Source organism: Tamandua tetradactyla, chromosome 7 (assembly GCF_023851605.1).
Source record: "Tamandua tetradactyla isolate mTamTet1 chromosome 7, mTamTet1.pri, whole genome shotgun sequence".
Classification (NCBI taxonomy): domain Eukaryota; kingdom Metazoa; phylum Chordata; class Mammalia; order Pilosa; family Myrmecophagidae; genus Tamandua; species Tamandua tetradactyla.
Window position 1 is genome coordinate 77,618,394 of NC_135333.1, and position 18,557 is coordinate 77,636,950.

The 18,557-nt window shown below is 38.6% G+C and overlaps 1 long non-coding RNA gene across 1 annotated transcript in view; it reads left to right on the forward strand.

Moving 5' to 3' along the window:
* LOC143689808 (uncharacterized) overlaps positions 1–12,609 on the forward strand; it is a 44,374-nt gene extending 31,765 nt beyond the window's left edge. The window contains exon 3 of the long non-coding RNA XR_013178919.1: positions 12,444–12,609. This is a non-coding gene — a long non-coding RNA (uncharacterized LOC143689808). The remainder of the gene's footprint in view (positions 1–12,443) is intronic.
* The last annotated feature ends 5,948 nt before the right edge of the window (positions 12,610–18,557 follow it).

Below are 18,557 nucleotides of genomic sequence, written 5' to 3' on the forward strand. Positions count from 1 at the left end.
AGGAAAGGTTGGAGCCCAGGCCTTGGGTCCTCATGATCCACTCCAAACAGCAGGCTACGTTGTCAACAGGACAGATATTACATCCATATTCTACAACATTGTAGGAGAAAACAGAACACTAGAAATCTCCCACGTGGAGATATAACAAACCCACAAAGTGATGAAAACCTGTGATTACAGTCTTCAATTAGATTCTTTTCCAGATTTTCCAATGTGCTGAATTCTGCCAGGCCAGTAGTATATTCCACACAGTCCAATTTGCAGGGGTCACAGTCCAAGTCAGGCTGGTGGTACCAACAAAGACAGTTCAGGGTACACTTAGCATTGACATTTATTGTGCATGTAGGTTACCACAGAAGCTTATTGCAGAAAGATGTTTGCTACAATGCTAAGGACAAAAAGAAAGATATTTATTGGGAATGATGGTCTAATAGAATACAAGCTAAATTTCCATTTAGTAGAAAGAAGTGTTCTTGGAGAATGAGTACTATGAGGGGCTTTTAGATGCCACATCTTTCCCCCCTGCAATTGCAGGGAGTCTTCTGGAGTCGAATCCATGGTTAGCCTGGGCATAATAAGTGTCCACATTGTCATGCATATCGTGCCTTGAGGTATGGGGTGTCCAGCATTGGTTACATATACAACATTTGGCATTTTGGGTATAAACTGGTCTAACACTTAAATTTTGGGTGGCCCCAATTCCCCCAAGGGCTTAGGATTCCCAACCAGCATGGCTGCTTTGGTAAGGACCATGGTCAATTGACCTTATTTTACCCAATTTCTAATGCTTGTGGCACAGGCAAGAGCAAATTATTTCCATTACGTCATTGTGGTTATAGTGTTGCATGTCCTTTTAACTAAATTTGCAGCGATTGTATGAGCCCTGCCATTACCAGTTCAACAGGAGCAGGAGTAGCTGCTCAGGGTCATGAATTAAGGCTGGTAAGGGGGATACAACCAACATGTCAGAGATTGCTCATCAGCTTTTAAACTTCTCTTTTAAAAGTCCACTCATCCTTTCAATTAACCCTGTGTTGTGAGATTGTAAGGCAAATGTAATGTCCTGAAGATGTCAGGGTCAGTAGCCCAGGCTTGGGTTGGTTGTCCAGTAGAGGGGGCCCACTTGTCACTGTCCACATGTATGGGGACTCTGAAGAATTCACTTGGCTTTTCTAAGCTACATATTCTAGCTCTTTGGCTAGCTTTCCCTACTGGGAAGTCCAGCAACTATCCAGTGGCCATATCTATGGCTCTAAAAGCATATTTGGCACCTTCACATAAGGGAAGGGGCCCAACATAATCTAAATGCCTCCTGGTGAACTAGAAACTGCTTGGGGCCAATGTTGATGAGGAAGTGTTTCCATTTGCTAATGCTGGAATGCAAGATACCAGAACCGGATTGGCTTTTACAAAGGGAATTTTTTAGGTTACAAATTTATAGTTCTAAGGCCTTGAAAATGTCCAAATTAAGACATCAGTAAGAGGATACCATCATTCAAGAAAGAGCAATTGCATCAGGTTTTTCTGTTACATGGGAAGGCACATGGCAAGGTCTGTTGGCCCTTCTCTCCTGGTTTGGTTTCCAAAATGACTCTCTCAGCTCCTGTAGGTACTTCTGGCTTTTCTTGGTGTGTTTTATTTCTTTAAGCACCTGTGGGTCCTCTCTTAGCTTCTCCAGGGAAAACTCTGGATTTCATCTCTTAGTTTAGCATCTCCTGGGGCATTTTCTATCTCCAAGCATCTGCGGGTCCTCCCTTTGCTTCTCTGGGTACATTTTCTTTCTTCAAACATATGAATTCTTTCAGCAATCTGTGTCAGCTTTGTCAACGACAGTAAGCAGAATAAGACCCACCTTAAATCAACAAGATCACATCTCCATGGAAACCTAATCAAAGGATCCCACCCCAACAATATGTCTGCCTCCACAAGATTGGATTAAAAGAACATGGCTTTTCAGGGGTAAATAACAGTTTCAAACCACGCAGGAAGCAACTTTAGGCATCGCAAGGAAAAGGTGGGGCAGACATCCACCACATTCTCCAGCTATCGTTTTTTTGTTTCAGAATTTGTACTAAATGGGGTCCAAACAGTCTCTAATAACCCAGCAAACCAAGGAAAACCATGAGCTGTTTAAGAGTAGGGGTGGAGTAATTTTGCGCTTTATCAGCAACAGCCAAGGGAATCATCTTAGTCTTATCCAATCAAATGACATCCAAGAATTTGACAGCGCATTCAGGCCCTTGTAATTTGTCCTTACTTACTGCCTGTCCTTGGCTCTCGAATGGGCACTAAGGCTTTAGCAGCAGTGTCCAATTCTGCAAGAGAGTTACTGATTAACAACATTATCAATACAATGATAAAGAGTGACCTCTGCTGGAATGTTTCCACATTTTAAAATCTTGGGCTACAAAACCATAGCAGATAGTGGGACTAGAAATCTTTGTGGTAGCACAGTGAATATCCACTGTTGTCCCTCCCACATGAAGAAAACTGTAGGCTGGCTGGAGAGATCTAAAGAAACACTAAAGAAGACATTAGTAAGATCCAAGACAAAATGAAATTGGCCTAATTGAATATTTATGTCCTGTAACAAAATAGCTATATTTGGTACAGTTGCAAACAAAGGAGGAATTACATTGTTAAGTTCTCTATAATCAGTAGTCATCCGTCAAGCACCATCAGTCTTCTTCATTGGCCAGACAGGCCTATTAAATGGGCTGTGAGTAGGGATTATAATGCCCACTCTTTCCAGCTCCCTAAGGGTGGCAGTAATTTCTTGATGCTCCCCCAGTAACTTAAATTGACACACTGCTACCATGCATCTAGGAAAGGGTACCTTTACTGGTGGCCACTTACTATGTCCTCTTTTTGCTTTCACTGCATGGCACCAGAGACAAAATTCACCTACAGTAGTTTGATACTTTTGAGGTGGTATCCAGCCAATCTGCAGTAGTAGTTTTTGCTGTGTTGCTTTAATACTTTGGTGCCATACCCAGCAATGGCTAACATAGGCTCAGTAGGTTGGTGTCATTTTCCATATATTAAGGTGTATTCCATGCCAGTGTCTATGAGGGCCAAAACCCTCTGTTCATTAGCAAGGGACCAAAAGATTGTTAATTCAATATGTGGCCTCTGATCCCCAGTGTCCCTGTATGTAGCTCTTGTTTGGGGATCTTAGCCAGTCCCTTTTGTGAGATGGAAAGGAGCTTGCCAGGCCTTCTCAGCATGTGGAGTAGAGGGCCCCATAGACTGTAAGGGATAGGTCTTTGGCCTCAGTTTCTCTCCTCATCTGCTGATCTGTTTTCAAGTTTAGTATGTCTTTGTTCTTTAGGTAATGTGCTCAAGAGCCTGACAAGTACTGTATTTGACTGCCAATCAATATCTTCATTTTTAGTCCCAGTGGCTATTAGGTCTGCCTACATCTACCTGCATGATACACAGCTTGGAACATCATGCCCCTTTGGGGCATAATATGTTGCTCTTACTCTGGCCCTCCCTTGCCTTAAACATTCTAACTCTCCTAAGTTGGCCACAATTTGGGTAGGCTTTGAAATGGGTTGCCCTACTATTGGGCTGAGAGTGGTTACAAGAGTTCCATACCACTGATCAGTGACACTATGCAGGATAGGGTCCTTTATGCCTGTTGTGAAGACTTCATTATCTGGTCCAACAAAATTAACAGCATAAATGATATGCTTAACTCCTAGTTCCACCAGTACATCTTGTCATTCATCTAGCATATTCTATGTGGTACATCTCCCACATAGGGTCAAGTTTTTCTACATTGACTTATATGACAATTTAGCAATGAAGTGGATTCTGGCCTGGCAACCAGAGTATATATATTTTGGTGGGGGGAAGCATGTGCAGTAATTGAGGCTAATTTGCTTATTTCTTTTCCTGAAAATAATGCTCCCTGGGGACCAGTGTCCCAAAATCATAGTAGCCAATTTGGCAGGAGTTCTCTAGGCTTTTGTCTGTATTGAGTCCCAATTTCACATAATTCAGTGGTGGTATAGTCCCACATGGTAACTGAGATCATTTGGTCAGCAGTGGGTGCTGGGGCAGCTGCAGCCATAGCACCCTTAGCATCACCCTCCCACATGAGGGTGAGGGTGCTGAATATTTTCTGACAACTTATTGTTGAACCAGAAGATGAACAATCTTCCTTTCCTCATTTTCAATATCCTAATCAGACTGAGGTTCATCATCATCTCAAGAGAAATCAATGGGATTCCATATTTTAAGGTCCCAATCAGGAGAAGTCAGGGTATGCCTCACTTGTAACTTGAGCAGTCTAAACCCTCTTACTCTAGTGTAAAGGCATGCCAAGATTTCTAAACTCTCATCTATACAGAGTAGCCTCTCATTCAATGCATCCTTCAAATCTGCATGGATTATACACAAATTCGTTTATAACTTAAGTTCTTCTTTTAGGTAGTGAACACAGTTTTAATGCCCAGCGTCTCTTCTGTGGCCAAATGTGCAGCTCCTAACAGAGGCCATGTAATGGCCATGGCAGCCTGATGGCTCTCCTTTTTCTTATCAAATTCTAGCTGTCCTGCGGCCTGCTGCAAGAGTACTAACAATCTGGCCTGGAATTTCTGGGTATCCCCAAACTCCCTCAATGGTCTCTATTCATCTAGGAGGGTAGCCACCCCTCCCCACATAGATGTTGTAGGCTATCCCAGGATTCCCCCCCGGGTTCACAGTATTCATGCATTTTAGGGTCAGTGGCTCTTTGGTTTCCTGGCTGGCTCACCAAATGTTCCAACCCAACTTAGACCCAACACCAAAGGACATGCCTGGCATGGAGTTATCCATAAGTTTAATTAGGGACTTACTAATAGGAGATGATTCTTCCCAGTGGCGGCAGGTCAGGAATTGGAAGTTGGTATTACACACAAGAGAGAGAGGAAAGGAATGCCACAGGAGAGGCTTATAAAGGTTTAAGTTCACAGGTTGTGACAATGGAATTTCAGCAGGGACTCATGAGATCTGATTAAGATAGAGGAGTTTAATGACATTCTTTCCCCCCTGTGGGGTCTGTTGAACTTTAATGTCTGTCCTGGTCATGTAGGCAGCTGCATGCAGTGAGAATGGATTGGGGCTTGGGCCTTGGGTCCTAACACAAAGATAAAACTGATATCATTGAAACCAGGTAGACACTTCTTTCTTGGCATTGATGGTTAGTATTTAGGAGAGGAATTGGTGGTTCCCAGGATATTCATTAAAATTTTGACTTTCTATCTATGAATTGGGATAGATTCTCAATGAGCCACTGTAAGCACTGCCATACACTGGAAGCAAATGAACAAATTGCCTTCTAAAGAAATGAAAAAGCGGTGAATTAACAGCTGTGCATCTTTAAGAATGACCATAACACTACTCTGGAAATTAAAATGAGCAATGTTGATGATAATGAAAAAGATAGCAGAAACTAATATTTTTGAGAGCTTACAATGTACCAGAAACCAAGCTTTTTTATTTGAAAGTTAGGTATCATCATTGTTAATCCCGTTTTCCAGGAGAGGCTCACAAGAGTTAGGCCACTTGCTGAAGGCCACACAGCTGTTAAATAGGAGTATAATGAAAAAGCCTCTCTGGCATTATAGTTACTACTGGCCAAAGGAGAAAGTAGAAACAGAATTTAGAAGAGTAAGACAGGTTTTTGAGGCCTAACTTCTTACCTGACATACTAAATTTATGTATGTATGTATGTATTTATGTAAATATATATTTTTAATTTATTAAAAAAAAATTATCATTTTTTTACCCCTAAAACTTCCTCATTTCAGGAGATCTGGGCCACTTGAACCAAGAAGTGTGAAAGAGACTTTGTCACAGTTATTTAAAACCCAGATTAAATGAGAGCTTCAGTTTCATCATCTCTACATTAAGTCACAGGAGGGGGGAAAGCTACATAAAAAATGAATATCTGATAATGAGTATTCTCTGCCTTGGGAAACACCTTCCCCTTGAATTTAAAAGGGTTGGAAGATAGTATACCTGTACCATAGAAAGTGGGGAAGGAAAATTCTATTACTTTTTAAGAGATTCACACAAAACAACACACAAAACACAAAAGAACAAAACAAATGTGTTTATTTATTTATTTATTTTTACAGAACTGAAGCCCCATTGCTGGCTGAGACAAAACACATAAAGATGTGGGTGCAAGGTTTGTGGAAAAGGAATTAGGTATTTTGATGCTCCCAACAAGATAGGACACAACCAGACTTACTTTTCTTACAAAAGCCATTTGGTGCTGGTGAAATGCAGGACAAGAAAGGGAAGGTTAAGTGGGTGACTCAGAGCCTCTCCTCTTTCTGCAGTTGGTCACACCAGGGCAGTGGGATTTCAGAGAGAATTTTTGCTGTAAAAACAAAGGTAAAAATATTCTGACAACATTTCGACATGCTTTTTTTTTTTCCCCAATTGGTTTCACATTTTATCCTCATAACAAATCTGTGATGACTGTAAGGCAGGTACCATTATCCCTATTTATCCAAGAACAAAAATCAGTCCCAAAAAGGTTGTCTTGGCTGAGTTCAGGTAGGTAATGAAGGGCAGAAATTGCACTAGAACTGGGAACACTTAGACCAGATTATTCCTCATTGCTCATTCACTCACAGCAAATAGAAGAAAAGAATGGAACCTCAGCTCTAGTACTTTCAAGGTACAGGTAAGGAAATGTGAAAAGTGGAAATATGCAGAGAAGGAGGAAACCATCCTAAACCCACCAAACCTAACTCCTAGATGTGTGAGTAAAATCTTAGTCTGGGGTCCTCAGTAACAAATGCTAATACAAGTATTTCAATGAAAAATATTTGATTGGGAAGTGATGATTACTGAAAAAAAAATAGTAGTGGGAAAGTGAGAGAGGGAAGAGAAACTAGTCAATTAAGGGTAGAAGATCAAGCCAATTACCAACTAGGGAATTTGATCCACTAGGAAACTGGGAATCCATGTAAAAGCCATACTTCACAGTTAGCCCATCCAAAGGGTGAGAGTTAAGGGTGTTGGGGAGAGGGTGTAAGGGTGGCAGTGATTCCTCAGCACTTCTGGGCAGCTATTTGCAGGCTCCAGACTGAAGTGAAAGCCTTCAGGCAATTGAAATGGAAAATTGTAAGGAAAAACTGGGTTGGTTTGAATTACAAAGATAAGGCCCTAAGGGGTATGAGTGCCATAGCATCTCCAACAAAAGGTGACTGGTAGAGAAGGCCTCAAAAAGTGAGTAGACATGCAAAATTCACATTCCTGGGTGGAAGCATATCATAGCTCATTGAGTTTTGCATCAACAGAGATGATACCAGAATGTCATTTGTATAGTTTTTTCAGTGGTGGATAAAAGTGTTAAATGGTACATATGAAACTTATCATAGCTGACTAGAATTGATGTTTTACCACTTTGAGTATCATATTGAAGCCTTATTCCCTTTAGTCTCCTCTACCTTCTTCCGTTTTTTTAAAGTATAATTATCTCAGGATTTTTCTCTTTATACATGGAGTATCACAACAGATAGTGCTTAATTTTTGTTTTAAATATCAAACTGTATTTCCTCAATTCCTAATATTCTTAGTAAGCCCACCTTCTAGCTTTCAGAGTCTTTTTATCATTGGCTGATGGATAATTTCCAGACTATTTTGTTATATTTTGAGGAAGAAGCAGGGAAAAGTGAATCTGTGTCATTTTGTTCTGGAACTGGAAACACATTCTCTTCTATATCTATTAATAGTGTTTTACATTCTCTCCATAATTGTCTTGGACCTTTCTGTTGTTGACATTGGCTAATTTCTTGATAGCTTTGTTGCTATTGCACTTCATATTTTGTTTCATTTTAAAATTGTCAATTGTTACTGTAGTTTTGCTAACAATTTCAGTGCTTTCATTTTATTATTATCGAACATATCACAGTTCCAGAGGCACATTGTGAACACCTCTTATTTTCCAGTAACTACATTCAATATATATGTATACATATCATGATTTGCTAGCTGCTGGAATACAATATACCAGAAATGGAACAGCTTTTACAAACGGTAATTTATTAAGTTGCTAGTTTACAGTTCTATGGCCATGAAACTGTCCCAATTAAAGCAAGTCTATAGAAATGTCCAATTTAAGGCATCCAGGGAAAGATCCTCAGTTCAAGAAGGCTGATGACATTCAGGATTTCTCTCTCAATAGGAAAGGCACATGGTGAACATGGTGATTTCTGCCAGCTTTCTCTCCCAGCTTCTTGTTTCGTGAAGCTCTCCGAGGGGCATTTTCCTTCTGCATCTCCAAAGGTCTCTGGCTGCATAGTCTCTGTGGTAGTTCTTGTGGTTAGCTCTTTGTTCTGAAGCTTTCTCCAAAATGTTTTCTCTTTTAAAAGATTCTGTAAACTTATCAAGACCACTTGGAATGGGTGGAGCCACATCTCTGTGGAAATAAACTAATCAAGTACTGAACAGGGTTTGAAAGAAATGGCTGCCTCCATATGCTGTGATCAGGATAAATAAAACATGTCTTTTCTAGGGTACATAAATCCTTTCAAACCAGCACAATTGCAGAGACCACCTTGTTCTTGGCCTCAACCTCCTCAAATATCTAGGTGGCACCCAGACTCTCTACCATCTCGAAGGCACATGCTAAACCCCTTCAGAAAAATGAGGTGTTGGCTAAGCTCTCCCCAATCCCCAGAGCATGTACTCCATCCTTTATGAGACTTGGGGCAGTGCAGCTCTTCCTGAACACTGGGGAAGAAGGCTACCTTCTGCAAACTCCAAGGCAAACTCACCCTGTCCAGACTTCAGGCTCACTCTCTTGGCCTGAGGTGTCCTTGTTCCAGACCTCGGCTTCCATGGTTCTGACTTTGGGTAATTTTTGCTTTAATCTGTCCTTTTTGGTCCAAAGTGCAGTGGTTCCATTTACAGAGATCCTGCAACAAACTTGTCTGTTTTCCATGCAGCAAATAGGGATCCCAACCAGCAGACAATAGGACGTTCTACAAATCCCTCCTAGAAAACTGCATTTCCAATCCTGGCTTTTTCAGAAATGGATGACTGGTTACACATTTGTTTAAATCCTCACATAGGGCACTATTCTCTGGCCCTGACTCCCACTGACATGGCTGATTGGTTCTTCCATGTTCAGTTAAATCCTCATATGGGGCACTATCCACTTATTTCTCACTTTCTGGAAGCCCAGAATTTTCTAGACCATCAATTTCTGATTTATTTGTACCCAAGAGTTCAGCTCTTAGGGTCTCCTTTTCCTCTTGCATTTTACCATAAGCTGCGAGGAGAAACCAGGCTTCATTTTCCACATTTAGTTTGAAGATTTCCTCAGTTAGATATCCCAGGCCATCATTTAAAAATTATCCCTTCCATCCAACACTGGTGCTCAAGTTTGCCAAACACTCTGCCATTTTAAAACAATTTTTTTACATTTCTTCTAGTTTGCGATGTCACATTCATCATTTCTGTCAATGGCCTCATCAGAGGTATCTTTAAAGTCCATATTTCTACCAATAGTCTCTTCAAAATAGTCCAACCTTTTCTATCAAACATATTAAAAATGTTTTCAGAATCTTCCCCTTATCCATTTATAAAGCCATTCCAGAATTGTTGGTATTTGCTAATCATAGTAGCACCCCACTTCTCTGGTATCAAAATCTGTTTTGATTTGCTAATGCTGCCAGAATGCAATATACCAGAAATGGATTGGCCTTTACAAACAGGATTTATTAGGTTACAAATGTACAGTTCTAAGGCCATAAAAATGTCCAAACTAAGGAGTCAACAAAAGGATAATTTCATTGAAAAAGGCTAATGTCTTCTGGGGTTCCTCTGCCACATGGGAAGGCACATGGTGATGTTTTCTGGCCCTTGTCTCCTGGGTTGGTTTCAAAATAGTTCTCTCAGCTCCTTTGAATCCTTCTAGCTTCTCCTGAGGCATTTTATTTCTCTCTTAGCTTCCTCTCTCTGTGAGCTTCTTAAGGGACTCCAGTAAAGGATTAAGACCCACCTTGAATTTGATGGCACATCCCCATGGAAATCAAAAAGTCCTCCCCACAACTGGTTTGCCCCTGCAAGAATGGCTTAGAAGAATATGGATTTTCTAGGTTACATAACAGATTTGAGCCAGCACAGTTCTCATCATCACTAGACAGATAGGGCCAGACATATATGCCCCCAGTATATGCATGGGAGTTACTCTGTCCCTCCAGAAGTGTGACTAGGGATCTGTTCACTGAGCATGGGCTGATTCCATGCATGCCAGTGAGGAATGGGAGAGGGGGCAATCTAAGACACCACAAGATCCTGCCACTTTTCAAAAAAATATTTTTATTGACAAATCTTCACATACAGTACATACATGGTATACAATAGGTAGCCCACAATATCATCAAATATTTGTGTATTAATCACTATGATTATTTTTAGAATATTTGCATCACTCCAGAAAAAGAAAAAAATGCACGCATCCCATCCTCCTTACCCTCCCTCTCATTGACCACTAGTATTTCAATCTACCCAATTTATTTTACCCCTTATTCCCCTATTATTTATTTACTTTTTATTCATTTTTTTTTTTACTCATCTGACCATACTCTAGATAAAAGGAACACCAGGCACAAGTTTTTCACATTCACACAGTCATACTGTAAAAGCTATATCATTATACAATCATCATCAAGAATCAAGACTACTGGAACACAGCTCAGCAGTTTCGTGTACTTCCCTCCAGCCACTGCAGTACACCATAAACTAAGGGATATCTATATAATGCATAACAATAACCTCCAGGGTAACCTCTTGACTCTGTTTGAAATCTCTCAGCCACATCCCAGCACATCCCTGGAATTCTTTCCCTGTTGCCAGGGAGGTTTACACTCCTGAGAATTATGTCCCATAAAGGAGGGAGGGCAGTGAGTTCACCTGTCTAACTGGCTTAGAGAGAGGATCCTGCCACTTTTATCTTGACTTGTTACTTACCCCGTTACTGCAGTCTTCTATTTTCTGGAGTTTTGAGAAAGATGCTTCTGCCAGTTCTTGCTGATTGTTCAAAGCTTCTGTGGCAATGAAAAAGATACAGAGCCTCTCTTGATTGGGTGGTCTAGTTTGCTAGCTGCTGGAATGCAATACACCAGAAATGGAATGGCTTTTAAAAGGAGAATTTAATAAGTTGCTAGTTTATAGTTCTAAGGCTGAGAAAATGTCCCAATTAAAACAAGTCTATAGAAATGTCCAATCTAAGGCATACAGGAAAAGATACCTTCGTTCAAGAAGGCTGATGAAGTTCAGGGTTTCTCTCTCAGGTGAGAAGGCACATGGCGAACACAGTCAGAGTTTCTCTCTCATCCAGAAAGGCACATGGTGAACACGGTCAGAGTTCCTCTCTCATCTTGAAGGGTACATGGCGGTCATGACATCATCTGCTAGCTTCTTTTCCTGGCTTCCTGTTTCATGAAGCTCCCCAGGAGGCATTTTCTTTCTCCATCTCCAAAGGTCACTGGCTGGTAGACTTCTGCTTCTCATGGCTAAGTCATTCTGCTCTGCTCTCTCTGAATCTCCAAAATGTTTCCTCTTTTATAGGACTCTAGAAACTTCTCAAGACCCACCCAAATGGGTGGAGACATGTCGTCACTTAATCCAGTTTAACAACCACTCTTGATTAAATCACATCTCCAGGGAGATGATCTGATTACAGTTTCAAACATACAGTGTTGAGTAGGGATTATTCTACCTTTATGAAATGGGATTTCGATTAAAACATGGCTTTTTTAGGGTACATACATCCTTTCAAACCAGCACATTGGGGTAGGGCATTTCTTTTCTTGTTGGATTCCTCTTTTTCCTGAAAGTTAAGTGCTAAGGGGAAAAACTTGGTCAATTGAGAAGAACTAATTACTGGAGTTCTGGTGTGTGTGTGTGTGTGTGTGTGTGTGTGTGTGTGTGTGTACACATTTCATCCTTAAGGAAAATAGAGTTGCTCGGGATATTGTGTCTCACTAGGATATGAGAATATCAGATATGTGGAACCTATGATAACCCAATTTTGTTTTATTTTTTCAACCAAGCTTGGTCTGATCTTACTTATGTGAGGGAAGTATGATTTTACAGGTACTGGAAATGGTCCCCCATATGTTAACTCACAGTTACTGATGGCTGATAACATTTTAAGAAGGGACAAATTATTTTTATACATCAGAGTTATTTTGGTAGAAGAGTGGTAACTGGGGAGGAGCCCAAAGCCAAACCAACTTTTCTCTACCAACAGTTTTAAAACCACTCTCCTAACCAGTGTGCTTTTGAAAAATTCGTAGGACTTGAGGGGAGAGGAAATACTCAAGAAAGCCAATTTCTTTTCTGTTAAAATTACATAACTTTTAAAGTATGGGTAGGGGAGGCCAATCAAAGTCACTGTTAACCTCATTCTCTCTAATTATCTTTAGCACCAAAATGCAGCAGAATGATGTGCAGGAGTGGAGAATGTCTGTGCAGACATCGTGTTGATACCACAGTGGTCAAAGGCCAACTCCAAATCCAAAGGTGGACTGAACACAGAAGGAGCCTGGAGACTCTTCCTTTTCCTACATTTGCTGTTGTGCTGCTGTCTCAGTGTGATCCCAATGACTGTCACCTCTCCACACTCTGTTTCTGCAGGAAGATTTTGAGAGATCCTTGGAGCTCAAATTTTAGTAATTACCACTATATAAGTACATTTAACATATAAATAAAAAACTAGAAGTGACAATACAAAAATAAAAGTTGTGTTAGGGTGGTGAGGTTATGGGATTTTATGTTCTATAAAAGTTCTATTATATATATATATATGTATTTTGACATGGGCAGCCTCCGGGAATTGAGCCCAGATTTCTGGCATGGCAGTTGGCCTCTGAGCCACTGTTGCATTGCCTTATATTATAACTATATTTTAAAAATAAGATTAAAGTTTGGGATTTGGAGCTTAGTAAATTGTATACTATTTACATTTGACAGGAAAAAAAAAGATGTAAGGGGAATTTCAGTTGGTCTGATTTATCCTCTTCCCAAGAGGAAAGGAACATGAGATTTGTTGGACAAATGGGATCTTCTGCTCCTTTTTTCCAGGCCCTCTCCATCTCTCCAGAGAGCAACTACAAGTAGGGCTCTGCAGAAGCTAAAAAGAAAAATTTTAATCTAGATTCAGTGTTTGCAAGAGACCAAGAAGGAAATAATAGGTCTAATATAATAGAAAGAGTCCTATATTTTAAGGCATGATGTGTTCAATTCCTGGTCCTGAAGTTACTAACAGTGTAATTTTGAACAAATCACTGCATATTCTAGCCATAATTCTTATAAAACAGAAGTGATATTTACCTCAAAAGTGTACATTTTCAGGTGCTTACATATTGCCTCTCCATCTACCATGCTTACAGAAGAGTGATATCCTTGAAACACCTGAGCAGGTATTTATACTTGCAGAAATTGATCTCTGGGCATTATTGATGAAGACATTTTGACATTGATTCCTGAATGTGGTCAAGCATTGGAATTTTTTGAAACACAGAGATTTAGATCCCCTCCCAGACTAAGTGAATCAGAATGTCTATGGCCAAGATCTGGGATTCAATATATTTAAAAGCTTTCCAAGGTGATTTTGATGATTGGCCAGGTTTGGGGAGACCAGTGTTTTTCAAATTTTTAAATGCACATGAGTCACCTAAGGATACAGGTAGGATGAAAATTCAAATTCTGTAAACCTAGGGTGAGGGCTAAGACTGGATTTTTAACAAGTTCCCAAGGGCAGTGATGCTGTGAATCCCAGCACTGCTCTTTAGGCAGCAAGAGTTTGGACATCCTTTGGTCCTCTATGTGACACACATCCAGACACTGTCAAGGACGCTCTTTCTAGGAAAAGAGAAAGATGATTGCAGCCCAGAGACCAGTTTGTGAGCAGTTCAAATGGAAAAAGACCCACACAAATTAATTCTTACAGGACTAAAGTATAAATTATTGAATTTGCATAAAAGTGCCAACTCCATGAAAGCATTAAAAGAAAGAAAGCAGTTAATTAAATATCATTTCTTATTTTTATGAGATATTCTGGAAGGTAAGGATAGGGAACATGGTTTGATTTGCATGTTTGTGGATAGGCAACTTGATTATTAACTCTTATAATAATTTAGAAAAATTTCAGACAATGGTCCAGGTAGTAAAATTCTTTTTTTGGTAAGTTTTCTCAACAATGAAATCTTGTTGAAAATTCCATTTTTAATCATTCAAATTTGGACTTCTCAAATATATTATAATGGCACTAGGAAATATTTAAAAATATAAAAATAAACATCTAAGTTTTAAAAATTATTAAACTTAAAAAGAAATCTTATTTTAATGACTTTATCAAGATCCAGGATATCGCCCTCAGCTCTGCATGTTCAAGGCATTTTGTAATAAAAAGTTAGCCATAGTATCAATATTCTTAATACACACTAAAAAACCCACAGAAAACAAAAAAGCAAAAGAAGGGTCAGGCAGATCAGTTGCTTTCTTCTTCTAATGAATATATTTTCTCCTGGAGTCAAAGTAGTGATGATGCTACCAGGAAGGCATGGGTCTCAGAACAGGGAGTTAGTTATATGAATAGTTTATGCAGTAATTCCTGGTTTTATATTATAAATTATACCATCAAGAAGCAATATCGCATGTCACTATAGAACTTTTTTTGTGTGTGCTTTATTGCTTAAAAACAACTATAATACTTTGTGAACTCTACCTGCTGAGTCACTGTGGCCTGTCCAAAAGATAGAATTTTAAATAGAAAATATTGGAATGACTAGTTAACTATTTGGAAAAAGATGAAATTGAATCCAAATAATAAATCATAAACAGAAAAATTCCAAAAAGATTAGTGACATTAAAATGGAATGATACAAGTTCTGGAAGAAAGCATGAGTGAGTTCCTTTTTTAAAAAAACAGGTAGAGAGAGAAAGTTCCTTAAAATCACTCAAAATTGAGATGCAATAAAATGTGAATAAATTTTATCATATTAAAATAAATACAAATTTCTGCATGGCAAAAATTAAAAGATAAATAACTCAATGGGGGGAAATTTTGTAAATTTTATTACAGAAAAAGGCTAATAACCATTATATATAATAAGCTCCTAAATATCAAGAAGAACAAGAAAAAAGTTGATAAGAAAATGAGCAAAAGTAAATGACCATGGCCCTTAAAATATGAAAAAAATTCTCAACCTCACTAATCATAAGAGAAATGCAAATTGAAACCCTACTGAGCTACTGGTATTGCTGAGATATTCACAACACATTCTGTTGGTGTAGTTGTGGGACAACAGGTATGCTTATGCTTTCTACTGAGAATCCCAAATGGTACAACTCTTATAAAAGAGAATTTAATGGTAGTTAGCAAACTTGCACAAGAACATCCCCTTTGACTTAGCTGTCTCACTTTTGGAAATCTATGACAAACATAAATTTGCCAAAGTAAAAAATGACACAGTATTACTCATTGCGGCATTATTTGTAACAGCAAAAGACTAAAAAATAAAAACTGCACAAGTGTGTAAATAGGCAACTAATTGAATAAAATAAAGTACAAACACACAGTGGAATATTATGCAGTTGTAAAAAAAAATAAAGATATTAGAAGGCTCTCTAAACACTAGGGTACAGTCATCTCCAGAATATATTTTAAGTGAAAAGAGTGAAGTATAAAAATGTATATAGAATGCTAGCTTTTGTGTAGAAAAGGGAGGCAGGAAGAAATACATGTAAATAGGCAAAATATATATGTTTGCAAAAGGAAACAGTGAAGGGATATGTGGAGTTGATGTAAGAATTCTTTGTATATAATTTATTAGGTTTTGAATTTGGACTAGCAAATATTTTACATAATAAAAAAATTGAGTAACAAAGAAAAACTGATTTGTTGGTATTGTTGAATATTGAAAGGAAACTGAAACAAATGAACATTACTGTATATTAACTTAGTGGAAAAACCTTATAGAGAAAAGATTTATTCCATGGTATATTCTAGAGAACCCTAGCTAACACAGTAATTTGCAAAAATAACCTCCAGAATGACCTCTTGACTCTTTTTGAAATCCCTGTCACTAAGACTTTGTTTCATTTCTCTTCCCCCTTTTGGTCAAGAAGTCTTTCTTAATCCTACAATGGCAGGTCCAGTCTCATTCCCTGGATCCAGGTCCCATGTTGTCAGGGATATTTACACACCTGGGAGTCATGTCCCGCATAATGGGGAAGGCAGTCAGTTTATTGCAGAGTTGGGCTTAGAGAGAGAGGCCACATATGAGCAACAAAAGAGGTTGTCTGGGGGTGATTCTTAAACATAATAATGAGTAGTCTTACCTTCTTCTTAATGCGCTTACTGGAGTCATTTAAGAGTGAGACATTGTGGAGAAAGCACAGATGCTTGGAGTCAGAAAAGAAAATGCCTGGGGAGATGGTAAACTAAGAGTTGAAATCCAGAGTTTGCTCCTGAGGAGCTAAGAGAGGACCCTGGAATTGAAGCTGAAAGCAATGAACCAGTAGCAAGGACCAGCAGATGCCAGGCACCTATCTTCCCAGCTGACATAGGTGTTCCAGATACTGGTGGCCTTTCTTCAGAATCCAGGTATCACTTTATTGATGCTTTAATTTAGACATTTTCATGGCCTTAGAACTGTAAATTTGTAACTTAATAAATCTCCTTCATAAAAACCAATCCATTTCCAGTATACTGCATTCCAGCAGCTTTAGCAAACTGAAACATCCATTAAAAGGATTTGTCCATTAAAAGACTTAATAAGGAATTTTTACTTTCTTGAGTATTTGCTCTACGCCAAGCACTATGTTAAGTATTAATGTCATTTTATTTATTCTTCACAACAACCTTATGAAGAAATTTCTGTTTTATAGTTTTATAGGGACATTTCTTTCACAAAGCAACATTCAAATCATTTAGAGAAGTATCATTTATATGGTTTCCTTTTCAAAATTAATTTAATTGTTAATGTCATTAATTAGACTGGATTATTAGTTTTAGGTATTGCAACTAAAGTTTTCCCACTAATATACCTATACTCCCATCTCTTTCTGCACCCCCATTCTTTGTTTTTACCTCCTCAGGCAACAGCATTGCAACCTAGAAGAATAAATATAGTTTCTTAAGCTCAATATACTGCAAGCTACCCAATATTTGTACTCTGTTATAGAGCACAAACTAAACCTAATTTGACTACAGGTGTTAAACTTGTAGAACTCTGCAGATTTCATAGATTCTAGACTTTCTGCTTATGAAATAAGCCAAATATTTATGACTCTGCCTCTCAGGCTGGATTGTGGTCTAGGAAACTTGAAACATGAAAGATGGCTAAATGCCAATCCTTTGAGGTAGGGACTTTGAAAGCTCTACAGAACTTCTATTGGCCAGCTTCAGAACTCCCATGGCTGTCTGCAAAATAAGTAAATAAGTGGCTAAATTGCTGTGTTACTTGCAAGTACTGTAACTTAATTGTTTTGCTGGTTTAGAACCTAAATTTATGAGTTCAAAATTTGTCACATAGACCGTTATGAATTCCCTTTCAGTCTGGGTAGTTGAGAGAGAAAATATTTTAAATTTCTCTTGACAAGAGTATCAATGTGTACCTGTGAGTGTAAAATCATTCTTCTTATTTGCTGTGCTGTAACAATTTCATTTATTGGGCTGCTATTAACTTGGGATTAGTCGATATTCTGGGTCATACTTGCAAAGATATAGTAGAATTATAGAAATTAAAAAATCATTAAAGTGTTTTGAGTATATCTCATCTATAAATTTATAGTGTCTGTATTTGAGTAGATAAGACTATCTGGCCTACAGGAATTTACTGTTTGTTTTGGCTTGCTAAAACTGCTGGAATGTAATATATCAGAAATGGATTGGTTTTTACAATGGGGATTTATTAACTTACAATTTACAGTTCTTAGGCCATGAAATTGTCCAACTCAAGGCATCAGCTGGATGATACCTGGATCAAGGACAGGCTGTGGGCACCTGGGACACCTCTGTCACATGGCCAGTGTCTGCTGGTCCTTCTCTCCCAATTTTGTTGCTTCAGCTTCTGGCTTACTTGAGTGTGGCTTTTTCTCTAAACTTCTCTGGGGCTTTTTCTGTAAGCTTCTCTTAATTTCATCTCTTTACTTCTGTATGTGTTTTATCCTCTTATAAAGGACTCCAGCAAGAGGATCAAGACTCACCCTGAATGAAGTGGGCCATATCTCATAGTTGAAATAACCTACTGCAGTAGGTCTATAGCCATAGGAATGCATTAAAAGAGCATGCCTTTTCGGAGGTATATAACAGCTTCAAACTACCTCACTGGTACTAAGCAAGATGCACATGAAATATGGAAAATATACCATTATTTTATATTGTTATAAAATAAAATAAACAGTGCTGTAAATTTCAGAGACAGAACATTTAGACAGATAAGGCTTCCAGGAAATAGAATAGCTTGAAGGAAAAGCTTTGAAGAAGGTTTTGGGAAATTATTGTCATGTGGGAATGACATGAGAAAACTATA